This window comes from Coffea arabica, chromosome 11c (genome assembly GCF_036785885.1).
Source record: "Coffea arabica cultivar ET-39 chromosome 11c, Coffea Arabica ET-39 HiFi, whole genome shotgun sequence".
Taxonomy (NCBI): domain Eukaryota; kingdom Viridiplantae; phylum Streptophyta; class Magnoliopsida; order Gentianales; family Rubiaceae; genus Coffea; species Coffea arabica.
This window is the reverse complement of record NC_092330.1, coordinates 19,790,225-19,799,356: the sequence shown is the minus strand read 5'-3', so window position 1 is coordinate 19,799,356 and position 9,132 is coordinate 19,790,225.

Here is a 9,132-nt window from a genome sequence, read left to right as displayed (position 1 = left end):
ACCTTCTCCATCCTCAGACGAGTCAGGGACCTGATGCTGCTCTAGAGAATATACTCGAGCTTGTGCCTTCGATCCCGTCCCTTCTCCTTTCGTCTGTCCAGGGTTGCTCTTGGCGGGTTGCTGAGAATTGGGCTTGGTCAGTGGTAGGGTCCCTCTCCGCTCGCGCAGGCGAGCTGGACAGTTAGCAATCCGATGTTCAGCGCTTCCACAGCGCAAGCATTTTCCTTCCTTCTTCCAGCAATTTGTTTCCGTATGACTTGGCCCTCCGCAATATCCACAGGGACCTCAAGTAGCAGTGACCGATCCTCCCGATGAGACACCACTAGCCACCCCCGGTTGTCGTACTCCCCCATTTCCTTTTCCACTCTTAGGGGGTGTGCTCTTATCTTCCTGTTCCGAGCTGCTCCCAGGAAAGCCCCTTTTCTTGGTTTGGAAGTTTCTAACTTGTAACCTCGCATCTTCAACCCGTTGAGCTTTCTCCACAGCGTCACTAACGGTACTAAGTTGAGCTACAGCCAAATCCTTTTGAATCTCAACATTTAGCCCCTGAATAAAACGCCTTATCCGTCTTTGTTCGGTTATGATCAGTTCAGGCGCAAACTTAGACAACCGAGTGAATTGACTCTCATACTCGGCTACGGTTTGTGTTCCCTGGCGAAACCGAATGAATTCATCTTCCTTCTTTTCTTGGATGAGAGGAGGGAAAAACTTGGCATTAAATTCTCTCATAAAGTTCGCCCACGTCCTCGGGGTTTGTTCTCTTTCCCATTTCATTCGAATGACATTCCACCAGGAACGGGCGGCTCCCTCTAGTTGAAAGACAGCAAATGTCACCTGTCTCTCCTCGGTATAATGTAAGGCAGCGAAAATATCGATCATCTTCTCCAGCCACTTCTCAGCTACGTCAGGATCAGGGCCTCCAAGAAATTTGGGTGGGGAGAACTTCTGAAATCTCTCAAGGGCTCTATCCTCGCCCTCCATGTGATTACCAGGATTCCCAGGGTTAGGGTTAGGGTTTTGACCTTGTTGGTGCACCACTTGGGCTAGCAAAACAGTCATTTGCTGCATGGCAGCAGCTATTTGGACATTGGGGTCAATCCTAAGTTCAGGGTTTGGTCCAGATGAGGTTTCCCCAGTACCCCTTTCAGGTGTAGGTTGCCTATTTGCACGCCCACGGCCCCGTCCACTCCGTGTACCTTCCATGAGTTTTACTTGGTCTAGGCAATAATACTAAACCAAAATAAGCACGATGCATGTAAGTAACACTCAAAACTTTTATGATAACACACATTTATACATTACAAACAAGATCAAAACATGTATATACAAGCCGGTCAAAATTAAGCCACACACATACATACAGCCAGTTAAGTCAGGTACAAACATAGACGATCCACCGAGGAATGGCCTTTCTAGTTCATCAAATCCTTTCTAACCTAGGCCCTCATATCTTTCGTATTCGGGCGCAAGAATCCCATCTAAGATAATTCACAACTCGAGCCGGCCGGTCCCAAGAGTAAACCATCTTTATTAAGGATTCCTACCCGACATACATACCTAGCTTCCTCGAGTCCCATGATAAAGATCTTTACACTTATGACATGCACGGTTCATAGCTTATGCCCCAACGAGCACTAAGACATAATCACGAAGTCAGGACCATAACACCACTGGCCCAGTCTCACTCCGCGCAGAGACCACGCGAAGTGGCTCTGATACCACTTGTAACAGCCCCACTTTCCCCTAAGGCGAACCAAAGGGGTTACCGGACTGCCTGCCCAACTCTCGCCAGGACTACGGATCAGATTAGAGCTATCCGCTTCAATCCGGAACTTACAAACTCGCGTAAACACATCAAAATGGTAAAATAACCCAAAATAAAAAAAATGAAATCCGGAGCCGGCCAGGAATAGTAACCGACCCGTCAGAACCCAACCGAAATAGCTAACAAACATTCACATCTGAACTTTAGCGTTTACAAATCAAAATGACATACAAAAGCTTTCAAAAGTTAATACATATACACGGTTTGCCAAATCAAAAGAGAAAACGCCCCAAAAGTACACTTAGGGTTTTAATACATGAGCTATACAAAAGATATGTTCATCTAGCTCAATTTGGCAGCCATTTGTCAAATCCAGACCAAAAGGGTTTATTTTCCTGTAAGGAAAACAAAAGGAACGGAAAGGGGTGAGCTTGCGCTCAATGAGGTACCAAACAAATAGCATTAAAATCATGGCATTTCACATTTAACAAATCAGATACACATGTCAGATGTAAAGTACAGAAGCCAATGATTCAAATCAGAAGGATACGGGTGGCTCTCAGGAGCCAAATTTCCAGCGCAGTACTTGATCCAAACCGGTTGACTCTCCGTCAACGTATATAGAACCAAAACGTCCGTAGACCCCTCTTTACACCGAATTCCGTCCACCAAACACCCCTTTACCGGGCCCGCTCACCGTAACCGAACAGAAATGGTAATACTCGAGTATACCGGAATCAAGGGTCTCAATACCCAAAAATCCCCGAACAGACTACCGTGGTTCGTTATCTAATCGTCCAGGCCCTTGCCGGCCCGACTCGAATAACTTAGCCACAGGATTGAGCTCATAGGTCATAGAAATCCGAACAGATGCAGACACAGATAACAGATTCAAATTTTACATAGTAAATTGGCATATGAACAGACTAGAGAACGAGTGTGATAAAGTACACCCTCGTCTCGAACAAATAAACAGATTGCAGAGCAGAAATCAAGTTAAACAGCAATGGAGGGGAGTGGTACACTCACCGGCTCAACTTCAAAAGTTTTCACTTCAGATTGGCCTTAATCGCCAAGAAACCCTAAAATAATCAAAATAAACCAATTGAAGGTTTTACTTCCGGAATCGAGTAAACAGAATGCACATGTGAGGCTCGACTACACGTCGTACGCCTTGCCAAATAAATACTAATGCAAGAATGCAAAAACATGATTCCCTTGGAAATGAAAAGGTAGCATGAAGACCTAGGCGCAAACAACCCAAAAGCCTTTCATTCTACCAAAAGGCAAACCCAACTTAAAGGAACCAAACGGCCTAGAAAATCGGGCAGCACTTCCCCTAAATTTCTTACTTTTCCAGCCATTAAGGCTTCTTTCTATCCTCAAATCAGTCCCAACATCTCACACAAAATTCATCTCATTTCCCAAAAGCCGTTCACTAGGCTCAAAGTGGTACAAGTACAAAAGTTAACTAGGAAACAACCGAAATGAAAGCAAGCCCTAAAAGAGACTCGATAACGAGTCATATAGCAATGCTAAACACAACCCCAATAGGGTTTCATATGCATAAATGAGCATAATAGCAAACCAGAAATTAGAAAATGGCCTTAGTCTTGGCCCCAAATAGAAAACTGTTTTGCCCTTATTATGCGGTAATGGTGTAAAATTCTCTACGGTTATCGGATGGGGGTGTAAGACCCACCGTTTCGAAGCTATGAAACAGGGCTACAACAATGTAGAAGGTCACTCAACGCAGTTCCTAGTTTAACTAGTTCGAAAATGCCAAATACTATACCAGAATTACCAAAACAGGTTTGCAAAACACAGAAAACTGTAATCGGTATATCTCAGTCCATACAAGTCCAAATTCCGAAATTCCAAAGGCATAAGTTAGCTAAGACATCCAGCTACATTTCATCAGAAGACACCAACAACCAAATCCAAACCAATTCCAGTCAAAACAGACAATTACTATCGCAGATCGCACATTCTGTTCACCCAGAACAGCAACAGTAAAACCGGCATAACTCACTCTACACTACTCCAAATGCCCTGAAATTTTCCAGGCACTTCAAACTCATCAATACCTACAACTTTCATGTTTTGAGCAAAGTCCAATTCGGCCTCTATCTATGACCTAAAATTTCGGACAGAATGTTCAACCAAGAACCCTAGTTTTCCAGAAATTCTTCCAAATCCAAAATTGATTGCAATTTTCTATCATATGCACCTACTAGAGCCAAAGCCCCTTATTACCAACCATCAAAAACAACCACACCATCAAGATCATATGAAACCAGAAAAATCATCAATAAATGAAAAACTTCATGAAATCACTTCAAACCAAGATAAAAACCAGAAATTTCTGCACTCTAACCACTAATAAGCCTAACATAAGCATCAATAGGTGTAGTATGGTGTTCAAGCATCACTTACCAAGAAATCAAGAGAGAGGAGGATGTTGGACACCTTAAACCTTCAAACAAGCTTCACTAATACACTTACTAGCACTAGAAGAAATATTTTTATGGAGTAGAAACTAGTTTAAGTAATTTTCTTGGAAGATTTGAGCTATATGGAGGCTAGAATTTGGAAGAGTTTTCCTTCTTTTGAGCTTCAAGGTGGCCGGCCAAGAGGGAAGGGAGAAGAGTGAATTTTTTTGTAATTTTTGAGATATTTAACTCAAGTGGTAAAAGTCAAAAAAAATTGTCAAAAGGTGAATAGTGTTTCTTAAGTCACAACCAACCATATTGTGACACTTGTCACACTCATTAATGCATTCTTATCTTTCTTTTTCCCTCTCACATCAATCACTTCACACATTCTACTTATCTCTTAACACCCGATAAATTTCACACAGTATCCGAAACTTAACCTTATTGGCCGAATTTTTCCGAACTATTCGCACTAGTGGGTCCCACGTCCGATATACGTTCTTAATTTCTCAAAATCTATTCGATACTAGAAAAATCATCTAAAAACTATATTTACTCGTAAAAATAATCTAGAAAATTTTTCGGATACAGAAAGTGTAGAAAACAAGCCATTGAATATAAGAAAGCCTAGAAAAATTATAAAACCTAACAAATGGAAAAGTTACGGGTTCTCACATCTTCTCTTAGTGATTATAAATACAATGGACTTAAGTAAGTTTTAAGTGTCTTACGAGCATAGTTATTAAACCCAACTCAGAGAGAAACCTAACAAAAGAAGTGAATCAACAGATTACTGGTTCAACCATTAGATGAGTGATCGAACCGGTGGGTCACTAAATATATTTAAATATTATATCTCATAAAATTTATTATAGCTTCAATTAGTCTAATTTATTGTAGAATCATTAATTCTTATAAGAATTAAAGAATTAACAACCTAAATTTAATTAGTAATCCACCAAAATTCAAGTATAAAATTTTATCTAAGTATAATTATCTAACCTATTTATGAATTTTAAGTGCGAAAGCTTATTAAGAACGATATTTGCCTTTAAAATGAATTTTGTAATATGTTATTTTTTAAATCCATTTCATAACTTATAGAGTTTGAGGAATAATAAAATATTATTAAAAGATTCCAAATAAAATTTATTTGGAAAAATAAAATATGAATAAAAATATAATATATAATATAAGTGTCTACGCTCCATTTTTCGCGATGAAAAATAAATTTTTACAAAAGAAGATGTGATTTTATTTTAAAATAAGTAAAAAATGACCTAAAATGAGACTTTAAAGAATGCGATAGTTTGGGTCCAAAATTTAGTCTAAAAGGATTTTTAAGAAAAAAAAGAATCGCCTTAAGTCTTTGAAAAACGAGAGAAAATGAGTTCGAGAGTCACGATTGAAGAAAGGGAAGGCAAAGATTCGATTAATTCAAACTTAAGGCACCCTTTCAATCTAGTCTAAGCTAGTTGTGAGGTTTAGTTAAAATTTTCCTAATCTAATCCTTAATTTTGTTACGTTTGGATGTTTCCTACATGAATGCAAATCTAAATTTATAAAAACATCGAGAGGGACAAAATATCCATTCAATGATTTAATTGATACCAATCGCATTAATTGCGAAGGCCAAAATACTTCCTCGAAGAGGTCACGAGTATGCAAATGATGAAATTAAAAGAAAAGAAAGTTAAATTATATATATAGGTATAAGTGACCAAAGAATAGGAATGCAACATAATGAGTATGGGAGACAAAAACTCTTGACATAATTTTCTTATATAGGAAACAATGGAGTATTTAAACTAAAGATTTATAATCACCCATATCCATGTTCAAAGAATAATTCTCCTAATATGAACAAGCAAATGAACTAACTTATTTTACAATTTCTTAAATGAGATACAATTTTAAATGATATGATTAACACATATAAAGAATAGAGGATAGGGGATAATATAATAGAAAATATCATACAAATAAGAAAAGATCCTAAAAATAAAAATATGCATGAAAATGTAATGAATGTCACACAAAATGAATCTAACACACGAACGATCTAAGAGTCTAACATTGGACTAACCCATTTTTAAAGAACTTTACTAGCGTTGGACTAGCAAGTAGGCGAAGGGAGAAACCACAACTAGCGTTAGACTAATGTGGTGATGTCATGCATTCATAATACACAGTAAAACTGTGACATCCCGAAAGAAGGAGTATGAGAATCCGAAAATTTTTGTATATTTTCGAGACATTATTTTGTTTTCTTGTCTATAATTTTATGCTTTTTTTTCAATATATATTAATTTCTTATACATTTTTATAAGAGAATATAGTTTTCAAATCATTTCCTTGATACAAGTTAGTCCACGTTAAGTTTGAAGTGTATTATGGACGTGGGACCCGCTAGTGCGGTAAAGGCGGTATATTTTTGACAACTCATTGGAGTTAATTGTAAAGATTAAAAGAAGTTGGGGCCATAGTGTGACATTTGGTTAATCACAAATTGCTAGACTTCCTAAAGGTTGCATGAAGTTCCTAAGCTTAATTGTGATTGGCTAATCAAAAAGGTGTTGGACTTTGACCAAGTGACTTAGTATTAATCTTCTTAGCAAGACCAAAGGCCAAAACAACAAGGAGAATTTCGGCCAGCTCTAGGGAGAAAATAGGGGAGAAAAACCAAGAGAAAATAAGAGAAAGAACAAGAAAAAAATTCTGATTTTGTACAACCCATCCAACAAGCTTGGGAGTTAGAGCAAAAGAAAGCTAAGGAACTTGGTTCTTGAAGTGCAACCTTGTGAACCCACCTTTGGAAGGTAAAGCAGCCTTGAACCCTTGTAAAAGTTTATAGCAATTGAGTAGAAATGTTGATTTTGATGTTGTAAGATGCTAATAAGGGTTAATGATGGTTTATATATCACTTTTGTGGGTTTGTGTGGAAGATTTGGTGATTTCTATGGTTGTTTGAGAAAATTCCAGAATTGAGATTTCTTATAGTTCAGTTCTGCCCGTTTCTGTTTGAGTATGTTAGAGACCGAATTACCTTTAGCTCAGAACATGAAAGTTGTAGAAAATGATGTTTTATAGTTGCCTACAAAATTTCAACTCGATCCGAGCACTGTATCATGTGAAAAAACCAAAATACCCCTGCTACCCTGTTTCTATCCGAGCATGCTAATCAGCTTCTGTAATTGGTTGTTTTGACCAAGAATACTATTGATTTGGTTGTTGATGTCTTCTTAAGAATTCTAACCTTGTGTCTTAGCTTTCATATGGCTTTGGAATCACTTGAATTGGAGTTGTATATTATGAGATATGACTGAAGGAGTTAGGACAGCCATAGTAAACTTCAAATTAGAAAATCTGGGGTTGTTTTGGTAAATTTGACCTAGATACATTGTAAAATGGACTGAGTAGCCTTCATCAAAGTTGTAGCCTTCTGTCTTAGCTTCACAAAGGTATAAATTACACCCCAATCCGATAATCGTAACGCTGGTTGTGTCCAATACGCAAAATGACGTCAAATCTATTTTTGGGTTTTAGGGCTTGGACTCGGGCAAGGTAATAATATATGACGGATGGTTTTTGAGCCGTGGAGGTGAGTGACCCTAAACTGTTTCCAAAGTACTTTTGAAATGTATCTTGCATTATTTACTCATTTGCATATCATGTGTGCGCGCATGTGAGTCCATGAAATGATTTGGCTTAAATGAGTTCTTGGGGAGTCTTGTGCTGAACACCAACGTCTCCTCTACTATTTACCTGGAGCCAACCTCTCCACCACTTTCGTGAGTTCATGACATGATCTGGAGCACCAACGTTGCTCCCCCTTATTGCTTATCGTTAAATAATCTTTTGAGCGTTGGGTGTTTAAGTGCAATGATTTCACTGGCTCACGAGAGCGATAAATGTACATTTGATCCTTGATTCATGACATCATTGAAGTGCATTATCTTGAAATATATTTGCTTACTGATTTTGCTGGTTACTCACTGAGTTTCTAACTCACCCCAAAACTATTTTATTCCCCTCCACAGGACTCGAGACGAAGAAATGGCTTGTAGTGCTTGTTCATGTGAATGGATGGATTATCTCATTGATGGTTTAAATTTGGATTTTCCTCTTGTGTAATAGTTGTTATTAGGGTTTGTATGAACGTTCGGACTTGAATGGATGTATGTGTACGTTAACTGGTTTTCGCTTCGCTTATGGTACGAAAATTATTGGAGAATTTGATGTATATATGAGATTTATCTTGTAATTTATTTGAGGAATGTAGTGATTGACTGAGTCCCAGCGAGAGCTGGGCAGGCGGCCCGCCGAACCCTGGGGTACGCCCTAGGAGGAGGTGGGGCCGTCACAAAAACAAATAAGACGTAAATTAAAACAAATAAATACATAAGAGCACGTAGCATGTAACACATAAACATAATATCTAGATGCAAAAATCCTAAGGAAAGCGGATAAAGCATATAACACATAAGCCACATAAACACGTAAAAACCTATCTATTACAGTAGGGAATCTAACTACAATCTAAAATAGGGAAATAAAAAATCCTATCTACCCTATCTATTACAATAGGGGACCTAATTACAATCTAAAATGGAAAAATATAATAAAACAAATCTAGTTATCCTATCTATTACATTTTTTAAGGTATTTAAATGCCTCTCAAATACTTATAAAAATTAACTAAATAAATATAAGAAAATTTGAATGAACATTTAAATCAATAAATAAAGCATATAAAAATATATAAACACATAGGAACACGTAGGAGCACATAAGAGCACGTAATTGACATTAAAATAATAATAATAGGGGTACCTTGTGACGGCCCCACTTTCCCCTAAGACGTACCAAAGGGGTTAGCGGACCGTCTGCCCAACTCTCGCCCGAACTACGAAGTCGATTTACACAAACCCG